The sequence below is a fragment of the Arachis stenosperma genome, chromosome 2 (genome assembly GCF_014773155.1).
Source record: "Arachis stenosperma cultivar V10309 chromosome 2, arast.V10309.gnm1.PFL2, whole genome shotgun sequence".
NCBI classification, from domain to species: Eukaryota; Viridiplantae; Streptophyta; class Magnoliopsida; order Fabales; family Fabaceae; genus Arachis; species Arachis stenosperma.
Genome location: NC_080378.1, coordinates 65,017,385 through 65,038,529, shown reverse-complemented (window position 1 = coordinate 65,038,529; position 21,145 = coordinate 65,017,385). Strand labels below are relative to the sequence as shown.

At 42.5% G+C, this 21,145-nt stretch overlaps 2 non-coding genes across 2 annotated transcripts; one reads left to right on the top strand and one right to left on the bottom strand.

Annotated features, from left to right (window-relative positions):
• Positions 1–507: 507 nt before the first annotated feature.
• Positions 508–611, top strand: LOC130964929 (small nucleolar RNA R71). Its single transcript, XR_009080993.1, has one exon. It is a non-coding gene; the product is annotated as a small nucleolar RNA R71 (small nucleolar RNA).
• A 4,482-nt stretch (positions 612–5,093) lies between these two features.
• LOC130965094 (small nucleolar RNA R71) lies at positions 5,094–5,201 on the bottom strand. The gene has a single exon (XR_009081149.1). It is a non-coding gene; the product is annotated as a small nucleolar RNA R71 (small nucleolar RNA).
• Positions 5,202–21,145: the final 15,944 nt, after the last annotated feature.

The window sequence follows — 21,145 nt, the reverse complement described above, 5'->3', positions numbered from 1 at the left end:
TACGTGGAATTGTTATGTTGGTTGGGGTTGTAAGGTTTGTGGTTTTATGGTTGGGTTTGCTGGTTTCCCCACCCAAAGTTTGGGTGGTTTTTCCAGCCTGGGTTGTAAGTGTTGGAATGTGGATCATATGGTTGCCTTTGTTGATTTCCCACATAGTTGGCCTCTTCCCAATCACCTCCTTCAGTGCTTACCTCCTCTTGATCTTGTGTGTGTATTGCAGCCACTTGATTTGTTTCTAATTTCCTGGTGAGCTCTGCTAGTTGCTTGGCAAACACCTTGTTTTGGGCAAGAATTGTATCAACATGGTTCAGCTCCATGACTCCCTTAGTGTTGTGTCTCTCTGAAGCATAGTAGTACTCATTCTCAGCCATTGTCTCAATCACTTCAATGGCTTCTTCCACAGTCTTTTTCCTGTTCAATGAACCTCCTGATGAATGGTCTACAGCCTTCCTTGATTCATAAGAAAGTCCATCATAGAAAATATGCAATTGCACCCAGTCATGGAACATGTCTGGTGGGCATTTCCTTGTCAAATCCTTGAACCTCTCCCATGCCTCGTAGAGAGTTTCACCATTTTGTTGTCTAAAAGTCTGAACCTCAGATCGAAGCCTATTGAGCTTTTGTGGGGGGTAGAAACGTGCCAGAAACTTGCTTTCCACCTCATCCCAGGTTGTTAGGCTCCCCCTTGGGAATGATTCCAGCCACTTAGCTGCCTTGTCCCTAAGTGAAAATGGGAACAAGAGCAGTTTATAGGCATCTTCCTGGACTCCATTGGACTTCACAGTGTCACAAATTCTCAAGAATTTTGTGAGATGTTGGTTTGGATCTTCATTAGCACTCCCACCAAATGAACAATGATTCTCCACCAGTGATATTAGCTGTGGTTTGAGTTCAAAATTGTTGACCTGAATGGGTGGTTTCTGAATGCTGCTACCACAATTCCCAGAGGTTGGGTTTATGTATGAACCAAGAACCCTCCTCTCGGGAATGGCATTGTTTCCATCAGCTCTCTCATGGTTGTGAACTTCTCTATCCATCTTGAGATCTAGAGCTTCCTCAAAATTGTCCTCAGATTCTCCTTCAGATTCTTCTTCTCCCAGTACTCTCTTCCCTCTTGCTTCCCTTCTAAGTTTATGAAGGGTCCTCTCTGGTTCGGTATATGGAGGAGTTGATGTCTCTCCTCTCCTACCTGTCATACAAGAACACAGCACAGGCAACAAACAAGTGAAATACTCTTGGTTAATGAAAGAGTATGGTTAGAGCAGTTGAGGAATTAATTCAAATAGTTAGTGAGTCAGTGAGTTAGTTGCTTGAATTTAAAGGCATAAAGAAAGAAAGCAAGTAACAGAGTGCAGAAATTAAAATTCAACAAGTAACTTGAACTGAATTAACAAAACAAGAAAAATGCTCAATCTAGTTAACTTCCAATTTGAGAATTGTCAATCGAAAACTAATCCCCGGCAACGGCGCCATAAACTTGATAGCTACGATTTTAGGAAATTGCACGATCGGCAAAAATTCCTTCCGGCAAGTGCACCGGTTATCGTCAAGTAAAAACTCACAATAGAGTGAGGTCGAATCTCACAAGGATTGGTTGAGTGAGCAATTCGAATTAGAAGTGTGTTCTAGTTGAGCGGAATCAAGATTTAGATGAGAATTGCGGAATGTAAAATTGGCGGGAAACGTAAATGGCAAGAAATTGAAATTGCGGAATCTTAAATTGCATGAATTAAAGAGCGAGAAGCTAAATTGCTGAAATTAAAAAGGGATCGGGGTGATTGCATGAATTTAATTGCAGAATGTAAAGAGAAAGTGATAGATCAGAAATGGGGAATTCATTGGGTTTCAGGAGATATTGAGATCTCCGAATCAAAACATTTTTATCCCTTCCTCAACCAATGCATTCATTGAATTTTGCTTGGCAATCTTATATGATTGGATCCCAATCCCTAGCCTCACCAATTCTCTCAAAAAACAAACAAATTCCCAATCCCTTGGTTTAAATGTTCATAAGAAGAGATGACGCTCGATCACTGATTATACCACACAGTTTCATGAACCACAATTTGGTAGGATTACATGTCACAATATCCATCCAAACCCCAATCCAATTCACTGTGAGAAAGCTTCTCTAGCATGAATCCTCCATTCCTTTCCCAAGGTTCCGAAGGATTCCAATTATGGATAGTTTCTTTCCCAAGACAACTAACCAATGGAATTAGATCGAGAAGCTTTCTAACAAAATTCAAGAGAAAAGATTGAAGAAGAAGATAAAAACTATTATTGATTCATTGAATTACAATAGAGCTCCCTAACCCAATGAAAGGGGTTTAGTGAGTCATAGCTCTGAATTCAATTACAAAAAGTATGAAAACTAGAAAAATGATCAAAAGTCCTCCTACTAACTTAAATTCTATCCTATTTATACACTTTCTAAATTGAGCTTCTGTTGTGTTTCTTGGGCTTTGAGGCCTTTCCCTGATTTCCTTTTGCTTTGGGTTTATGATCCATAATCCTGATGAGGCTGCTGATCCAATTCTGTAACATTCATTGAGCCAACTTAGTGATAATCAAGTAATGACACATGACTCAACAAATTGAAATTCCAGACTCATCAATTCTTCAGGCCCAATCCCATAAACCATGATATTCAATTGGGTTTCATACCAGAGTACGTTTAAGTTAATGTTTGTGCTCAAATGCTAACTTAAAACTGCAATATCTTTGGCCCAGAAACCTTTTCAAATAGTGGCGTTTAAGTTGCAGTTTAAGCTTAAACTGCAACTTAAACGTTGGACACTCCTGGAGGTGGTATAATTCAAGCACGTTTAAGCTTCAGTTTAAGGTTAAACTGAAGCTTAAACGTGGAAATGGAAGAAAGCAACCCTGGAGGGTAAAGTAGTCGAACACGTTTAAGCTTCAGTTTAAGGTTAAACTGAAGCTTAAACGTGGAAATGGAAGAAAGCAACCTTGGAGTGTGGAATGGTCGAACACGTTTAAGCTTCAGTTTAAGGTTAAACTGAAGCTTAAACGTGGAAATGAAGAAAACAACCCTGGAGGAGAATTTGGTCGAACACGTTTAAGCAGTTTAAGGTTAAACTGAAGCTTAAACGTGGAAATGAAGAAAGCAACCCTGGAGGAGAATTTGGTCGAACACGTTTAAATTTCAGTTTAAGGTTAAACTGAAGCTTAAACGTGGAAATGAAGAAAGCAACCCTGGAGGAGAATTTTGGTCGAACACGTTTAAGCTCCAGTTTAAGGTTAAACTGGAGCTTAAACGTGGAAATGGCTCCCTGGTGCATTTCTCATTTCTGGCGTTTAACTTCCAGTTTAAGGTTAAACTGGAGGTTAAACGCCACTTTCAGCTTTTCCTCAGCTTTCATGATTTTGGCGTTTAAGCTCCAGTTTAAGCTTAAACTGGAGCTTAAACTGGAGCTTAAACTGGAGCTTAAACTGGAGCTTAAACTCCACATGTGATATTCAAGCTTCCTTTATTGATTTTGTTGCTTCCTTGCCTAGCCTCTTCTTCCCTGAAATCATCCAAACAACTGCATCAAAGTCTTGCAAAATTTCATGAGAAATCTTCCATTCATAGCATTCAAGTAATATAACTAAAAACTCATGGAATTTGCATCAAAATCATACTATTTGGATGGTTCATTGCTTTGTTATTCATTTAACCATTCTTGGTTACTTTAAGCTCAAGAAAATGCATAAAACAACTAAAACTAACAGAAAAATGCTAGTAAAACTAGCCTAAGATGCCTTGGCATCAGTGTTCAAAACGCCCAGTGAAGAAGGACAGACTGGCGTTTAAACGCCAGCCAGGGTCCCTGGTTGGGCGTTTAACGCCCAAAAGGGTAGAGTTTTGGGCGTTAAACGCCAGAATGGTGCACATTCGGGTTAATGATTTGTTTTCAAATCAATTTTTTTTCAAGTTTTCAAAATTTTTCAAAATCAAATCTTTTTCAAATCATATCTTTTCAATCAAATCTTTTTCAAAATCAATTTCTTTCCTTTTTCAAAGATACTTGCTATCAATTAATGATTTGATTCAACATTTTAATTATGTTACCTTTTCTGTTTAGAAAGGTTTTATGTTTGAATCATATCTTTTCTTGTTAGCCAAGTCATTATTTTTTAAAAATCAAATCTTTTTAAAATGTTTTTCAAATCATATCTTCTCAATCACATCTTTTTAAAAACCAATCATATCTTCTTAACCACATCTTTTTCAAATAGTTTCCAATCAAATCTTTCTGATTTCTAATTTCAAAATCTTTTTCAAAAATCACTTGATTTCTTTCCCACTTTTATTTTCGAAAATCAATTAAGTGTTTTTCAAAATTTTCGAAAATTACTTCCCTTCTTCTCACATCCTTCTATTTATGACTAACACTATTCCTTAATGCAAAATTCGAACTCCATCTTCTTTGATAAGTTCGAATTTTCTACTTCTGACTTCTATTTTTCTTTTCCTCTGACACCTCAAGGAATCTCTATACTGTGACATAGAGGATTTCACATTTTTTTGTTCTCTTCTCTTTCATATGAGCAGGAGCAAAGACAAAGGCATTCTTGTTGAAGCTGACCCTGAACCCGAAAGGACCTTGAAGCGAAAGCTAAGAGAAGCTAAGGCACAACTCTCTGTAGAGGACCTAACAGAACTCTTCAAAGAAGAAGAACCCATGGCAGCCAAAAACAACAACAATGCCAACAATGCAAGGAAGGTGCTGGGTGACTTTACTGCACCTACTCCCGACTTCTATGGGAGAAGCATCTCTATCCCTGCCATTGGAGCAAACAACTTTGAGCTTAAGCCTCAATTAGTTTCTCTAATGCAACAGAATTACAAGTTCCATGGACTTCCATTGGAAGATCCTCATCAGTTCTTAGCTGAATTCTTGCAAATCTGTGACACAGTCAAGACTAATGGGGTTGACCCTGAGGTTTACAGACTTATGCTATTCCCTTTTGCTGTAAGAGACAGAGCTAGGACATGGTTGGACTCACAACCTAAAGAAAGCCTGAACTCTTGGGAAAAGCTAGTCAATGCCTTCTTGGCAAAGTTCTTTCCACCTCAAAAATTGAGTAAGCTTAGAGTGAAAGTCCAAACCTTCAGACAGAAGGAAGGTGAATCCCTCTATGAAGCTTGGGAAAGATACAAACAATTAATCAGAAAATGTCCTTCTGACATGCTTTCTGAATGGAGCATCATAGGTATTTTCTATGATGGTCTCTCTGAACTGTCCAAGATGTCTTTGGATAGCTCTGCTGGAGGATCTCTTCATCTGAAGAAGATGCCTACAGAAGCTCAAGAGCTCATTAAAATGGTTGCAAATAACCAATTCATGTACACTTCTGAAAAGAATCCTATGAACAATGGGACAAGTCAGAAGAAAGGAGTTCTTGAGATTGATACTCTGAATGCCATTCTGGCTCAGAACAAAATATTGACTCAGCAAGTCAATCTGATTTCTCAAAGTCTGTCTGGAATGCAAAATGCACCTGGCAGTACTAAGGATGCTTCATTTGAAGAAGAAGCTTATGATCCTGAGAACCCTTCAATGGAAGAGGTGAATTACATGGGAGAACCCTATGGAAACACCTATAATTCTTCATGGAGAAATCATCCAAATCTCTCATGGAAGGATCAACAGAGACCTCAACAAGGTTTCAACAATAATGGTGGAAGAAACAGGTTTAGCAATAGCAAGCCTTTTTCATCATCTTCTCAGCAACAGACAGAGAATTCTAAGCAGAGCCACTCTGACTTAGCAACCATGGTCTCTGATCTAATCAAAACCACTCAAAGTTTTATGACTGAAACAAGGTCATCCATTAGGAATTTGGAGGCACAAGTGGGACAGCTAAGTAAGAAAGTTACTGAACTCCCTCCTAGTACTCTTCCAAGCAATACAGAAGAAAATCCAAAAGGAGAGTGCAAGGCCATCAACATGACCGAATTTGGAGAGGAAGGAGAGGAAGTGAACGCCACTGAGGAAGACCTCAATGGGCGTGCACTGACCTCCACTGAGTTCCCCAATGAGGAACCATGGGAATCTGAGGCTCAAAATGAGACCATAGAGATTCCATTGGACTTACTTCTGCCTTTCATGAGCTCTGATGAGTATTCTTCCTCTGAAGAGGATGAGTATGTCACTGAAGAGCAAGTTACTAAATACCTTGGAGCAATCATGAAGCTAAATGACAAGTTATTTGGAAATGAGACTTGGGAGAACAAACCTCCTTTGCTCAACAAAGAACTGGATAACTTGTCTAGGCAGAAATTACCTCAAAAGAGACAAGATCCTGGAAAGTTTTCAATACCTTGTACCATAGGCACCATGACCTTCAAGAAGGCTCTGTGTGACTTAGGGTCAAGTGTAAACCTCATGCCTCTCTCTGTAATGGAGAAGCTAGGGATCTTTGAGGTGCAAGCTGCAAGAATCTCATTAGAGATGGCAGACAACTCGAGAAAACAAGCTCATGGACTTGTAGAGGATGTTTTGGTGAAGATTGAAAACCACTACATCCCTGCTGATTTCATAGTCCTAGAGACTGGAAATGCATGGATAAAACCATCATCCTTGGCAGACCCTTCCTAGCCACATCAAAGGCTGTAATTGATGTTGATGGAGGTGAACTGATCATTCAAATGAATGAAGAATCCTTTGTGTTTAAGGCTCAAGGATGTCCCTCTGTCACCATGGAGAGGAAGCATGAAGAGCTTCTCTCAAATCAGAGTCAAACAAGAGCCCCCACAGTCAAACTCTAAGGTTGGTGTTGGGAGGCCACAACCAAACTCTAAGTTTGGTGTTGAACCCCCACATTCAAACTCTAAGTTTGGTGTTGGGAGGTTCCAACATTGCTCTGAGAAAATGTGAGGCTCCATGAGAGCCCTCTGTCAAGCTACTGACATTAAAGAAGCGCTTGTTGGGAGGCAACCCAATGTTATATTTTATCTATTTTCTTTTGTTATTTTATTTTATTTTGTAGGTTGATGATCACGAGAAGTCACAAAATCAATTGAAAAAGCAAAAACAGAATGAAAAACAGGAAGAAAAACAGCACACCCTGGAGGAAGAACCTACTGGCGTTTAAACGCCAGTAAGGTTAGCAGTTGGGCGTTTAACGCCCAGTCTGGCACCATTCTGGGCGTTTAACGCCAGAAAGGGGCACCAGACTGGCATTAAACGCCAGGAAAGGGCAAGAACCTGGCGTTAAACGCCAGAAAGGGGCACCAGCCCGGCGTTTAACGCCAGAATTAGCTCAAAACGTGATTTTGCATGCCATTTGGTGCAGGGATGACTTTTCCTTGACACCACAGGATCTGTGGACCCCACAGGATCCCCACCAACCCCACCACTCTCTCTTTTCTTCACCCATTCACCAATCACCTCAACACCTCTTCCCCAAAAACCCTTCACCTATCAAATCCCATCTTTCTCTTCACCACTCACATCCATCCTTCATAAAACCCCACCTACCTCACCCTTCAAATTCAAACCACTTTCCCTCCCAAACCCACCCATACATGACCGAACCATGAACCCCGCTCTTCTATATAAACCCTTCTTCACCCCTTCATTTTCACACAACCTAAACACCACTTCTCCCCCTCTTTGGCCGAACACAAAGCCATTCCCTTCTCCCTCATTTCTTCTTCTTCTACTCTCTTCTTTCTTCTTTTGCTCGAGGACGAGCAAACCTTTTAAGTTTGGTGTGGTAAAAGCATTGCTTTTTGTTTTTCCATAACCATTTATGCCATCCAAGGCCGGAGAAACCTCTAGAAAGAGGAAAGGGAAGGCAAAAGCTTCCACCTCCGAGTCATGGGAGATGGAGAGATTCATCTCAAGGGTGCATCAAGACCACTTCTATGAAGTTGTGGCCTTGAAGAAGGTGATCCCCGAGGTCCCTTTTTCACTCAAAAAGAGTGAATATCCGGAGATCCGACATGAGATCCGAAGAAGAGGTTGGGAAGTTCTCACCAACCCCATTCAACAAGTCGGAATCTTGATGGTTCAAGAGTTCTATGCCAATGCATGGATCACCAAGAACCATGATCAAAGTGTGAACCCGGATCCAAAGAATTGGCTTACTATGGTTCGGGGGAAATACTTGGATTTTAGTCCGGAAAATGTAAGGTTAGCATTCAACTTGCCCATGATGCAAGGAGATGAACATCCTTACACTAGAAGGGTCAACTTTGATCAAAGGTTGGACCAAGTCCTCACTGACATTTGTGAAGAGGGCGCCCAATGGAAGAGAGATTCAAGAGGGAAGCTGGTTCAATTGAGAAGGCATGACCTCAAACCCGTGGCTAGAGGGTGGTTGGAGTTTATCCAACGCTCAATCATTCCCACTAGCAACCGGTCCGAAGTTACTATAGACCGGGCCATCATGATCCATAGCATCATGATTAGAGAAGAAGTGGAAGTTCATGAGGTTATAGCCCAAGAACTGTATAAGGTGGCGGATAAGTCCTCTACCTTAGCAAGGTTAGCCTTTCCTCATCTCATTTATCACCTCTGTTATTCAGTAGGATTTGACATAGAAGGAGACATCCTCATTGATGAGGATAAGCCCATCACTAAGAAAAGGATGGAGCAAACAAGAGACCCCTCTCATCATGAGATCCCTGAGATACCTCAAGGGATGCACTTTCCTTCACAAGACTATTGGGAGCAACTGAACACCTCCCTAGGAGAATTGAGTTCCAACATGGGACAACTAAGGGTGGAGCACCAAGAACATTCCATCCTCCTCCATGAAATTAGAGAAGATCAAAGAATCATGAGAGAGGAGCAACAAAGACAAGGAAGAGACATTGAGGAGCTCAAGCACTCCATAAGACCTTCAAGAGGAAGAACAAGCCGCCATCACTGAGGTGGACCCGTTCTTTAATCTCCTTGTTCTTTATTTTCTTGTTTTTCGAAAATTTATGCTTTATGTTTATCTATGTTTGTGTCTTATGATCATTAGTGTCTTAGTGTCTATGCCTTAAAGTTATGAATGTCCTATGAATCCATCACCCTTCTTAAATAAACAATGTTCTTAATTGAAAAAGATAAGAATTGCATGAATTTTGAATTTTATAACAGTTTAATTATTTTGATGTGGTGGCAACACTTTTGTTTTCTGAATGTATGCTTAAACAGTGCATATGTCTTTTGAATTTGTGGTTCATGAATGTTGGCTCTTGAAAGAATGATGAAAAAGGATACATGTTACTGAGGATCTGAAAAATCATAAAAATGATTCTTGAAGCAAGAAAAAGCAGTGAATACAAAAAAAAAAGAGGCGAAAAAAAAACGAAAGAAAAAGAAAAAGAAAGAAATAAAGTTGTGATCCAAGGCAAAAAGAGTGTGCTTAAGAACCCTGGACACCTCTAATTGGGGACTCTAGCAAAGCTGAGTCACAATCTGAAAAGGTTCACCCAATTATGTGTCTGTGGCATGTACGTATCCGGTGGTAATACTGGAAGACAGAGTGCTTTGGGCCACGGCCAAGACTCAATAAGTAGCTGTGTTCAAGAATCATCATACTTAACTAGGAGAATCAATGACACTATCTGGATTCTGAGTTCCTAAAGAAGCCAATCATTCTGAATTTCAAAGGATAGAGTGAGATGCCAAAACTATTCAGAGGCAAAAAGCTAAAAGCCCCGCTCATCTAATTAATACTGATCTTCATAGATGTTTTTGGAATTCATTGCATATTCTCTTCTTTTTATCTTATTTGATCTTCAGTTGCTTGAGGACAAGCAACAATTTAAGTTTGGTGTTGTGATGAGCGGATAATTTGTACGCTTTTTGGCATTGTTTTTAGTATGTTTTTAGTAGTTTGAGTTGAGTTTTTAGTATATTTTTATTAGTTTTTAGTCAAAATTCACTTTTCTGGACTTTACTATGAGTTTGTGTGTTTTTCTGTGATTTCAGGTATTTTCTGGCTGAAATTGAGGGACCTGAGCAAAAATCTGATTCAGAGACTGAAAAGGACTGCAGATGCTGTTGGATTCTGACCTCCCTGCACTCGAAGTGAATTTTCTGGAGCTACAGAAACCCAATTGGCGCGCTCTCAACGGCGTTGGAAAGTAGACATCTTGGGCTTTCCAGCAATATATGATAGTCCATACTTTGCTCAAGATTTGATGGCCCAAACCGGCGTTCAAAGTCACCCTCAAAATTTCCAGCGTTAAACGCCGGAACTGGCACCAAAATGGGAGTTAAACGCCCAAACTGGCACAAAAGCTGGCGTTTAACTCCAAGAAGAGTCTCTACACGAAAAATGCTTCATTGCTCAGCCCAAACACACACCAAGTGGGCCCGGAAGTGGATTTTTATGTCATTTACTCATCTTTGTAATCCTTAGGCTACTAGTTTCCTATAAGTAGGACCTTTTACTATTGTATTTTCATCTTTGGACATCTAGTTCTTAGATCATTTGGGGGCTGGCCATTCGGCCATGCCTAGACCTTGTTCTTATGTATTTTCAACGGTGGAGTTTCTACACACCATAGATTAAGGTGTGGAGCTCTGCTGTACCTCGAGTATTAATGCAATTACTATTGTCCTTCTATTCAATTCCGCTTGTTCTTTGTCCAAGATATCACTTGTTCTTCAACTTGATGAATGTGATGATCCGTGACACTCATCATCATTCTCACCTATGAACGTGTGACTGACAACCACCTCCGTTCTACCTTAGATTGGGTGAATATCTCTTGGATTCCTAATACACGATGCATGGTTGATCGCCTGACAACCGAGTGCTCGCCTGACAAACGAGCCAGCCATTCCGTGAGATCAGAGTCTTCGTGGTATAGGCAAGAACTGATGGCGGCATTCAAGAGAATCCGGAAGGTCTAACCTTGTCTGTGGTATTCTGAGTAGGATTCAATGATTGAATGACTGTGACGTGCTTCAAACTCCTGAAGGCGGGGCGTTAGTGACAGACACAAAAGAATCAATGGATTCTATTCCGGCCTGATCGAGAACCGACAGATGGATAGCCGTGCCGTGACAGGGTGCGTTGAACATTTCCACTGAGAGGATGGGAGGTAGCCACTAACAACGGTAAAACCCTTGCATAAGCTTGCCATGGAAAGGAGTAAGAAGGATTGGATGAAGACAGTAGGAAAGCAGAGAGACGGAAGGGAAGGCATCTTCATACGCTTATCTGAAGCTCTCACCAATGATATACATAAGTATCTCTATCTTTATCTTTATGTTTCATTCATCATCTATACCCATTTGAGTCTGCCTGACTAAGATTTACAAGGTGACCATAGCTTGCTTCATACCAACAATCTCTGTGGGATCGACCCTTACTCGCGTAAGGTTTATTACTTGGACGACCCAGTGCACTTGCTGGTTAGTTGTGCGAAGTTGTAGTGATCACGATTTCGCGCACCAAGTACGTTTCTTCATAATCTATACCGGGCCTTTGTGAAAACCCTTGTGCCACGAGTCGAGCTTTGTAGCGCATAACTTCATTTATCTCATTTCGTTTTCTCACAAATACCCATCGGTATCCAACAGGTTTTACATCTTCTGGTATACGGACTACAGGTCCAAAGACTTCACGTTTTGCAAGTGAGTCTAATTCAGCCTTCATGGCTTCTTCCCATTTTGGCCAATCATTTCTTTGTCGACATTTTTCTACTGATCTTGGCTCAAGATCCTTACTTTCATGCATGATATTTAATGCCACATTATATGCAAATATTTCATTGACAATTGTCTTATTTCGGTCCCATTTCTCTCCTGTAAAGACATAATTTATCGAGATCTCGTCATTTTCACAATTTTCAGGTACCTGAACGTCTTCTGGCGTTATATCAGAATTTTGGACAACTACAAGTGTCTTTACTATGTCTTTTTCAACAGGAATCGTATTTACCTCTTTTCTTTTTCGAGGATTTTTGTCTTTGAACCAACAGGCCTACCACGCTTCTGACGTGTATTTGCTTCAGTGGTAATTTGTCCAACTGGGACATCAATTCGAATTGGGGCATTTTCTGCTGGTATATACGACTTAGTTATCCTCTTTGTATCGGAAAATGCATCATGCAATTCATTTGCTATTCTTTGCAAATGCATAATCTTTTGAACTTCTAGTTCACATTGCCCTGATCGAGGATCTAAATGCATCAAGGATGATGCATTCCAATTAAGTTCCTTTTCAGGAAGCTTATTTTCTGCCCCGAATGTTGAAAATTTTGATTCATCAAATTGACAACCCGCAAACTGAGCTTTAAATACATCTCCATTTTGTATCTCAAGATACCCCACGATAGAGGGAGAATCATATCCAACATATATCTCCAATTTTCTTTGGGGTCCCATTTTGGTGCGATTAGGTGGTGCAATGGGAACATATATCGTACACCCGAATATTCTTAAATGGGAAACATTTGGCTGCTGGCCAAAAGCTAATTGCATAGGAGAGAACTGATGGTAACTCGTTGGCCTCAAATGAATAAGTGCTGCGGCATGTAAAATAGCATGCCCCCAAACCAAGGTTGGGAGATTTGTTCTCATAAGTAAGGGTCTAGCAATTAATTGGAGGCGCTTAATAAGTGATTCTGCTAACCAATTTTGTGTGTGAACATAAGCTACTGGATGTTCAACACTTATTCCATTAGCCATACAATAAGCATCAAAAGCTTGGGAAGTAAATTCACCAGCATTATCAAGACGAATTGCTTTGATTGGATTTTCTAGAAATGATGCTTTTAATCGAATAATTTGAGCCAGTAATCTCACAAATGCCAGGTTGCGAGAAGATAATAAGCACACATGTGACCATCTCGAAGATGCGTCTATTAGGACTATAAAATATCTAAAAGATCCATATGGTGAATGAATTGGTCCACATATATCACCTTGAATCCTTTCTAAGAATTTAGAGGATTCAAATCCAATCTTTACTGGTGATGGCCTTAAAATTAACTTCCCTTGAGAACATGCAGCACAATAAAATTTACTAGATTTAAGAATCTTCTGGTTTTTTAGTGAATGTCCATGGGAGTTTTTAATAATTCTCTGCATCATGGTTATTTTCGGATGACCCAATTGGTTGTGCCAAGTTATGAATTCATTTGGGCTAGTAAACTTCTGGTTTACAGTGGCATGTGATTCAATTGCACTAATCTTGGTATAATACAACCCAGATGAATGTGAGGGTAATTTTTCTAATATAACTTTCTTATTTGAATCATGAGTTGTGATACATAAATACTCATGATTTTCCTCATTCATTGTTTCAATATGATATCCATTTCGGCGAATATCTTTGAAACTCAACAAGTTCCTCAGGGACTTGGTAGATAATAGTGCATTATTTATTATAAATTTTGTTCCTCCAGGAAACAAAATTATAGCTCTTCCGGAGCCTTCTATCACATTGCCTGAGCCAATAATAGTATTAACACATTCTTCTTTTGGCACAAGATGGGTAAAATAGATATCACTTTTGAGAATAGTGTGCAAACTTGCACTATCCATAAGGCAAATATCTTCACTATAAGTCCTTGCCATTCTCTTCAAAGACAAATAATAATAAAATGAGTAGTATGCACAGTTAAATTGAATACTTGATCGAAATTATTTTTATAAGAAACACTGTACATAAAAATAATGTCATATACTAAAATTTTATTTTAAAACATGACACATTTAATGATTTCAAAAGTCATAAACATTAATATTTCATTATTTATATACATCATATTTGAAACTCAAATACATAGAAAATAAAACTTAACAATAAGTTCTTTATATTATTTATTTACATGGATACTTAACAATCTCGGATATTAAACTATTCCATCATTAATCAAATGGCCAATATTTCCTTCAAGATCCTTAAAGAAATCAGATACATCATAATGAGAGGTGGAATTTTCAGCATCATTTGAAACAAAATTTGTTTCCTTTCCTTTGTCATCCTTTTTCAAAGATGCCTGCTGTTCATACCCTGACCGAGCTCCTCCAACTCAGCCAAATCCATGAAAGGTCCGACCTCGTCCCAAGGCCCACGCCTGAGGTCGGACCTCGGACAAATAAAGCTAAGAAGGCCCATCAAAAGGAACGAAGCCCAAAACCTAAAGGCCGAAAAAGCCTAGGAAAGGCGGTTCCGCAAAGATAAAGGTAAAACTCCCAAAAGATAAGATAAGATAAGAATATCTTATCCAGGGAAGATCACGACCAACTACTATAAATACACTGGAGCACCCAGGTATGACATACATTCCACATTCTACACTTATCTGCTTGGACCCATGCTAACTTAAGCATCGGAGTGTCATTGCAGGTACAACCACCAACCACTCCACATATCAAGCTCGGGTTCTTGAACCCCCACCTCGGGCCTCTCCAGACGACCGAGCTACACGTTTCAGGTAACCACCGGAACATTGGCGCCGTTGCCGGGGACCTGGAAGTCATCCCTCTACCATGGCGGACGACCCTCACAATAATGACCGCGCTGCGTCTGAACAAGAGGAAGAAATTGACACCGGAGAACGTCCGGACAGCCCACTGTCACCACGCACTCCAGGAGGAAACAAACAGAATCGCCCAAAGACATCACTCCCAAACAAAGATCCACAAAATCCCGAAAAAGAAAAGAGCTCGGAAATCCTAGAAGCAGTCCAGGCACAACAAAACCGACTGAAACGACTCGAAGAGGACATAAAGAAACAGAAAGAAACTGAACAAGATCTGAGGAGGGAGACTCGAAAGCGCAGAGAATTAGAAGAAAAACTGCGGAAAATAGAGGCCAACCTGAAAGGCCGGACAGAACGCGGCACCACCCCCGAAGGCAATCATGATCCCTTCACACAAGAGATCATGAAGGAGAAGGTACCACGAAACTTCAAACCACCCGATATGGATCTCTACGACGGTACCACCGATCCAAGTCACCACCTCAGCAACTTCAGAAGCAGAATGTACCTAGTCGACGCCTCCGACGCGATTCGGTGCAAAGCCTTCCCCACCACTCTCACCAAGTCAGCCATGAAGTGGTTCGACAACCTGCCACCAAGATCAATCACCAGCTTCGAAGACCTAACCAAAAAATTCCTAACAAGATTCTCTATTCAAAAGGACAAGACAAAACATGCCCCCAGTCTACTCGGGATCAAGCAAGGTAACCAAGAAACTCTCCGAGAATACATGGAGCGATTCAACAAAGCCTGCCTGGACATACAACACTTACCCACTGAAGCGGCCATCATGGGACTAGCAAACGGCCTAAAAGAGGGACCGTTTAGCCAATCCCTATCCAAGCGCTACCCGACCTCCCTATACGAGGTGCAGGAGCGGGCAGAAAAATATATCAACATGGAGGAAACCTCCCAGCTAAGAGACTCTTCTAGGAAGGAATCAACCTACCCACTCCGAGATCGGGATCGGGAACAAAAGAAAAAAGAAGACCCCAACTCGGACAAGCCACGGAAATACCACAACTACACCCCCCTCCGAGTCTCCCTGGTAGACGTCTACAGAGAAGTATGCCACACCGAAAAGATCCCACCGCCCCGACCGCTAAAACACAAGAGAGCGGGAAGAGATCGGTCCGAATACTGTGAATATCACAAGCTCTACGGTCATTCTACTAACGACTGCTATGACCTAAAAAATGTTATAGAAAACCTGGCCAGAGAAGGAAAACTCGACAGATACATAGCAGAAAAAGGAGAAGAGACCAGGAAGAGAAGGCGGGGAGATAACGAAGGTCGGGCCGAACAAACCCCGCGAACCCCTGAAAGACACGTTCACATGATAAATGGAGGTTTTGCAGGCGGAGGAACATCCAGATCCTCGCGAAAAAGACACCTCAAAGAAGTCTATCATGTCCGAGAAGACAGCCCCCTGCCCGAGTTACCTACTATCTCATTCACCCGAGAAGATGCTCAAGGGATAATTCCCGGGCACGACGATCCAATGGTAGTCACCATTATCCTAGCAAACGCCAACTTACATCGAACCCTGATTGACTAGGGAAGTTCAGCAGATATCCTGTTCAAAACGGCATTCGACAAGCTCGGACTTGAAGAAAAAGAACTAAAGGCCTATCCCACCGACCTATTTGGGCTAGGGGACACCCCGATCCATCCCTTAGGATACATCCCGCTACACACTACCTTTGGAAGAGGCGAGCAATCTAAAACATTAAGCATCGACTACATTGTGGTCGACGTCACTTCGGCATATAATGCCCTCATTGGGCGACCAACCCTAAACAGACTGGCAGCTATAGTCTCGACCCCACACCTCTGTATGAAGTTCCCTACCGCAAAAGGAATCGCTACCCTAAAAGGCGACCAAAAACTAGCGCGACGATGCTACAACGAAAGCCTGAGCCTAAAAGGGAAGGAGGTCAACACGATAGAACTCGGACGAGTGCAGTCCCGAGAAGATCTTCGACCACAACCAGAGGGAGAGACCGAAAAAGTCCAGATTGGGAACACACCTGAAAAAATAACAAACATAGGAGCGAGCCTCAAAACGGGCCTAAAAGAGGAACTCATAACCCTCTTAAAAGAGAATTCCGACCTCTTCGCCTGGAAAGCCTCCGACATGCCAGGCATAAGCCCCGACCTGATGTGCCATAAGCTATCAGTTTACCCGGGATCCCGACCTGTCCAACAAAGACGCCGGAAGCTCGGACCCGAGCGCATGCAAGCGATAGAAGAACAAGTACAAGCACTACTAGATGCAGGGTTCATTAGGGAAGTAAAATACCCCCTATGGCTTGCAAACGTGGTCCTGGTAAAAAAGCCCAACGGAAAGTGGAGGATGTGCGTCGATTACACAGACCTCAACAAAGCCTGCCCCAAAGACCCATATCCACTACCAAACATCGACGCATTAGTAGACGCAGCCTCAGGCTACAGATATCTCTCCTTCATGGACGCATACTCGGGATACAATCAAATCCCGATGTACGGATCCGACCAAGAAAAAACCTCGTTCATAACCCCAAGGGCAAACTACTGCTACGTGGTAATGCCCTTTGGGCTGAAGAACGCAGGGGCAACCTACCAGAGGCTAATGAACAAAGTGTTCTCAGAGCACATCGGACTACAGCTAGAGGTGTACGTCGACGACATGCTGGTAAAGACACAAGAAGACAGAAACTTGCTGACCGACCTCGCCAGCGTCTTCGGCACCCTCAGAAAACACAACATGAGACTCAACCCGACAAAGTGCACCTTCGCCGCAGAAGCCGGAAAGTTCTTAGGCTTCATGCTGACTCAAAGGGGCATCGAAGCGAACCCGGATAAATGCCAAGCAATACTCAATATGAAGAGCCCGACGTGTGTCAAAGAAGTACAACAACTGAATGGAAGGCTAGCCGCCCTATCAAGATTCTTGGCAGGATCCGCGATAAAATCACTACCTCTCTACTCGCTCCTAAAGAAAGGGAAACCCTTCTCATGGACCCCGGAGTGCGAAAAAGCCTTCCAAGAATTCAAGGAATTCCTCGGGCAGCCACCAATCCTAACCCGACCTCTAAAAGGAGAAGAACTCGTACTATATCTCTCGGTTGGACATCGAGCAGTCGCCTCAGCGTTAATACGCGAAAATGACCGAGGACAACACCCCATATACTTTGTAAGCAAAGCACTACAAGGGGCCGAATTAAACTATCAGAAGATAGAAAAATTCGCCTACGCCCTAGTGTTCACAGCTCGGAGGCTCCGTCCCTACTTTCAAGCCCACACCATCAAAGTCCGGACAAACCAACCCATGAGACACATCCTGCAAAAAACGGACCTGGCAGGACGAATACTACAATGGGCGGTAGAACTGTCCGAGTTCGACCTCCACTATGAAGCCCGGACTGCCATAAAATCTCAGTATCTAGCCGACTTCATCGCAGAATACACTGAGACCCCTGGAACCCCACTCTCATGGAACCTGTATGTCGACGGGTCCTCAAACAAAACAGGAAGCGGAGCCGGGGTTATACTCGAAAGCGACCAAGGAACGCGGATAGAACTATCCCTAAAATTCGAGTTCCAGGCTTCGAACAACCAAGCCGAATACGAGGCCCTACTAGCAGGTCTAAAGCTAGCCGAAGAGGTCGGAGCCCAAAGAATCACGATCTTCAGCGACTCCCAGGTCGTCACGTCACAAGTAAATGGAAGCTACCAGGCCAAAGATCCAACTATGAAAAAATACCTGGACCGAACACAGGCACAATTACGCCACTTTTCAGAAATACAGATCCAGCACATACCTCGGGAACAAAACGCCCGAGCAGACGCCCTCTCAAAGCTCGCCAGCACCAAGCCCGGAGGTAACAACAGAAGTCTCCTCCAGGAAACCTTACAATCTCCCTCCGTGATAAGAGAGGAAGAAACGCTAAATATATCCAACCAACAGCAAGGATGGATGACTCCCATACTCAACTACCTGAAGTCGGGAACTCTCCCCATCGAAAGGAAGGAAGCTAAAAGACTCACGAAAGACGCTCAGAATTATACACTAATTCACGACGTATTATACAGAAGAGGATTCTCAAACCCCCTCCTTAGGTGCGTCCCGACCTCAGAAACAAAGAGCGTCCTCGAAGAAGTCCACGGAGGCATGTGCGGGAACCATCTCGGAGCTCGGGCATTATCCAAAAAAGTAGTCCGAGCCGGGTTCTACTGGCCGACCTTGCAAAGAGACGCAACGGAATTTGTGAAAATATGCCCCCCTGCCAAAAACACGCCAATTTTCACAAAGCACCACCCGAAGACCTTATCAGCATTACCGCACCATGGCCCTTCGCAAAATGGGGACTTGACCTACTCGGCCCGTTTCCCCAAGGACCGGGGCAAGTCAAATACCTCATAATAGGGGTTGACTACTTCACCAAGTGGATCGAAGCTGAACCCTTAGCCACCATTACGGCTCAGAAAAGTCGCAAATTCCTATACAAAAATATTGTCACAAGGTTCGGAGTCCCCTACTCCATCACAACAGACAATGGAACACAGTTCACGGACACCAGTTTTCAGAACTTGGTGGCCGAACTAAAAATCAAACAGCAATTCACCTCAGTCGAGCACCCACAAGCCAATGGACAAGCAGAGGCTGCAAATAAAGTCATCTTGGCCGGGTTAAAACGGAGACTCCAAGAGGCCAAAGGGGCATGGGCCGAAGAGCTCCCCCAGGTGCTATGGGCATATCGGACAACTCCACACTCTACAACGGGAGAATCGCCATTCCGACTAGCTTATGGGATGGAGGCAATGATTCCTGTCGAAATAGATGAAGGGTCACCCAGAATCATCTTCTACAACGAAGAAGGTAACCCGCAGGCACAAAAGGAAGAACTCGACCTCCTCCCCGAGGTCCGAGAAAGGGCCCGGATCCGAGAAGAAGCCTTAAAACGGCGAACGGCCCTCAGATACAATCAGAAGGTAATAAAACGAAGCTTCTCCACTCACGACCTAATTCTAATCCGAAATGACATCGGAACACAAAAGTCGGGAGAAGGAAAGCTAGCCGCAAACTGGAAAGGACCCTACAAAGTAACAGAAGTCTTAGGAACAGGCTATTACAAGATATCCGACCTAGAAGGCAATGAGCTGCCCAGGGCCTGGCACGCCTGTAATCTAGGACGGTACTACAGCTAGAAAAATTTGACCCGAGGTGTACTCTTTTTCCCCTACAGGGGGTTTTTTAATGAGACACCCGGTCAAGTAAGGCACCCGACCTAGTCAAGGGTAAACACTCTGTAAATATTCTTTCTTTTTTAATACTAATCAAATCTTTCTATTTTCTTTTGTTCTTCCTCGTGATGAAACAAATCCTGAAAAAGTACCCCGCCAAGGCGCATTAATTTATGCTCGACAAAACGCAAAAAATCATTTGCCAAAAAGACCGCACAAGGTCGGCAAAGATAAAGCGACGAGGTTCAAATTAATGTGAGAAGTTATAAAGTAACTCTGAAAAGGTTCAAAAAGCCAAATAAAAAGAGATTACAAAAATAACTTAAAAGGCCGACCAACGACAAGGTCGGACCCAACAAAGGGAAGTACTCGAACACCTGAGGTCCGAGGAAAAACCCGGATCCAAGAAAGAAGCCTTAATGCGGCAAAAGCCAAGATTTCGAAAACGCTTACTAAAAAGTTGCTATACAAAAACAACTAAAAAGTACAAAGCGAAGAAACGAAATCGAAGGAAAAGATAAAACGAAGTTTCGAAAACGCTCACTAAAAAGTTGTTATCCAAAAACAACTAAAAAAGTACAAGCGAAGAAACGAAATCGAAGGAAAAGATAAAACGAAGTTTCGAAAACGCTTACTAAAAAAGTTGTTATCCAAAAACAACTAAAAAAGTACAAGCGAAGAAACGAAATCGAAGGAAAGGACAAAACGGAAGTTTCAAAGCGCTAGCTAAAAAGTTGTTATCCAAAAAACAACTAAAAAGCATAAAAGCGGAACAAAAAGTCAAAGCAAAACACCGCATAATAAGCTAAAAAGTTACTACAAGTAGCTAATAGCAAAAAAGCGTCCAAAGCGTTCACAAAAACCATCCAAAAACAAAAGAGCCCACAGGCCGGGCAAAGAACCAAAAATAAAAGATTACAGAGGATCAAGGTCCTTTCCGGATTCCACGTCGGTAGAAGGCTGCGGAGGAAGAACCATAGAAATCGGGACAGCCTTGACAGCACCATCATCTCGGCTTGAAACCTCAACACCAGATCCATCCCCGGCCAAAGGTGAAGTCGGGTCCGCAACCGGAACCTTGAGGTCGGACACCGGAACCTTGGGATCGGACACCGGCACCTCATCCTCGTTGGGAGCAGGAACAATCTTTCCCTCCACAACAACGTTATCCGTACTAAATAAGCTCAGATCCAGGTCAGGAGCAAGAACCCGGACCTGAGCCTTCAAATTCTCGAACATAGCATCCATACCCTTAGCCACATGGCCTTCCAGCTCGTAAAAATCATCCTGAGCAGATTGCAACTTCTCCCTTGTCTCCACAAGCTCGGCATATATCCGAGTATAATTCTTCGTCGCCGCCTTCGCCATCTCCTCGGACGCTTTCGCTGCCGCCACAGCCGCGGTAGCTTTAGCTTTCTCCTTCTCCAAAGAGGCCTCCAGCTCCGTAATCCTAGCAGCCTTCAG